This window comes from Lactuca saligna, chromosome 9 (genome assembly GCF_052625555.1).
Source record: "Lactuca saligna cultivar CGN05327 chromosome 9, ASM5262555v1, whole genome shotgun sequence".
Lineage (NCBI taxonomy): Eukaryota > Viridiplantae > Streptophyta > Magnoliopsida > Asterales > Asteraceae > Lactuca > Lactuca saligna.
This window is the reverse complement of record NC_136425.1, coordinates 103420882-103423315: the sequence shown is the minus strand read 5'-3', so window position 1 is coordinate 103423315 and position 2434 is coordinate 103420882.

The window sequence follows — 2434 nt, the reverse complement described above, 5'->3', positions numbered from 1 at the left end:
CTTTCCTGATGTATTTCCTGAAGAGCTCCTGGGAATTCCTCCTGAACGCCAAGTTGAGTTTCGCATCGATTTAATTCCTGTAGCCAAGTTTCCGTATCTCTTAGCTCCAGCAGAAATGCAAGAGTTATCCAGTCAGCTTAATGAGCTGCTCGACAAAGGGTTCATCAGACCGAGTTCCTTATCCTGGGGAGCCCCGATTTTATTTGTGAAGAAGAAAGATGGATCCTTTCGGATGTGTATAGCCTACTGCGAGTTGAACAAGTTGAGGGTCAAAACCCAATATCCTCTTCCTCGAATAGACGAATTTCAATCAACTTCAGGGATCCAGCTACTTCTCGAAGATAGACCTTAGATCAGGGTACCATCAGCTTCGAGTTCACGAGAATGATGTATTCAAGACAACATTCAGGACTCGATATGGACACCACAAGTTTGTAGTGATGCCCTTCAGTCTAACCAATGCACTGGTTGTGTTCATGGACCTGATGAACCCGGTGTGTCTCCCCTTTTTGGACAAGTTCATCATCGTGTTCATTGACGACATACTTGTATACTCCCGAAGCGAAGAAGATTACAAACAACACTTGAGGCTAGTGTTGGAAACTCTTAGAATAGAGAAGCTGTACGTGAAATTCTCCAAATGCGAATTCTGGATTCGGAAGGTAGCTTTCCTTGGTCATGTGGTAAGCGAACAGGGTATACATGTGGACCCGTCCAAAATTAAGGCGATAGAGAATTGGTCGGCATCGAAGACACCCACAGAAATCCGTTAATTCCTGGGTCTCACTGGCTACTATCGCAGGTTCATCCAGAATTTTTCCAAGATCACCAAACCCCTAACGATTCTGACACAGAAAGGTGTACCCTTTTGTTGGAGTGAAAAACAAGACACTGCCTTTCAACTGTTGAAGCAAGCCTTGTGCAGTGCACCTATTCTGTCCCTGCCCGAAGGGACAGAGGACTTCGTTGTTTATTGCAATGCATCTAATCAGGGCTTAGGCTGTGTGCTTATGCAAGGAGGAAAAGTTATCGCTTATGCCTCAAGACAGCTTAAGGCACACAAAGTTAACTACACAACTCACGACTTGGAGTTAGGAGCAGTGGTCTTCGAATTGAAGATTTGGAGACATTATCTCTACAGAACTAAGTGCACGATCTTCAGTAACCATAAGAGCCTGCAACACATCTTTAATCAGATTGACTTAAACATGAGGCAATGACGATGGGTAGAACTGCTCAGTGACTATGAGTGCAAAATCTGCTACCATCCCGGCAAGGCCAATATGGTAGCAGATACCCTTAGCCGAAAGGAGAGTTCAAGCCACAAGGTGAAGACACTGTCGATGACCATTCATTCCCACCTATCTGTACAGATCCGAGAAGCCCAGTTGGAATCCCTAAAACCAAAGAACGTGTTGAATGAAGCCTTGAGGGGTATGGATAAGAAACTTGAGATCAGTGGTGACGGAGTCTGTTGTTTCATGGATCGAATCTGGACCCCAAAGTTTGGAGGTTTCAGAGAATTTTTTATGAATGAAGCTCACAAGACCAAATACTCTGTTCACCCAGGTTCGGACAAGATGTTCCTGGATCTCAAGAAACAATACTGGTGGCCAAACATGAAAGCTGAAATCGCAACCTTCGTGGGCAAGTGCCTAACTTGCGACAAGGTAAAAGTCGAGTATCAGAAGCCCTCGGGTCTGCTCCAGCAGCTCGAGATACCTGAATGGAAATGGGAGATGATTACCATGGATTTCATCACCAAGTTACCTAGATCTCTGAGTGGGTACGATACCATTTGGGTAATTGTTGATCGTCTGACAAAATCCGCTCACTTCCTCCCGATTAAAGAATCCTTCAAGATGGAAAGACTCACGCGAGTCTACTTCCAAGAGATAGTCTGACTGCACGGTATGCCTGTGTCCATTAGCTTCGATCGAGATATCAGGTTTACCTCAAGGTTCTGGCAGTCCCTTCAGAAAGCTCTTGGAACTAAGTTGGATATGAGTACAACTTATCATCCTCAGACAGACGAACAGAGTGAGAGAACTATCTAGACCCTGGAAGACATGCTGAGAGAATGTATCATCGATTTTGGAAAGTCATGGGACATCCATTTACCTTTGATCGAGTTCTCGTATAACAACAACTACCACACCAGCATCAAGGCTACCCCGTTCGAATCCCTCTACAGTCATAAGTGCAGATCCCCTCTATGTTGGGCTGAGGTAGGGGACACGCAGCTAGCTAAGAGTAGAGATCCCAAAAGTACTCTCACTGGTCCTGAAATCATCTGCAAAACCACCGAGAAGATCATTCAAATCCGAGAATGACTGAAAGCTTCACGAGATCGACAGAAGAGTTACGCCGATAAACGACGGAAACCTTTGGAATTCCAGGTTGGTGATCGTGTCCTGTTGAAGGTATCGCCCTG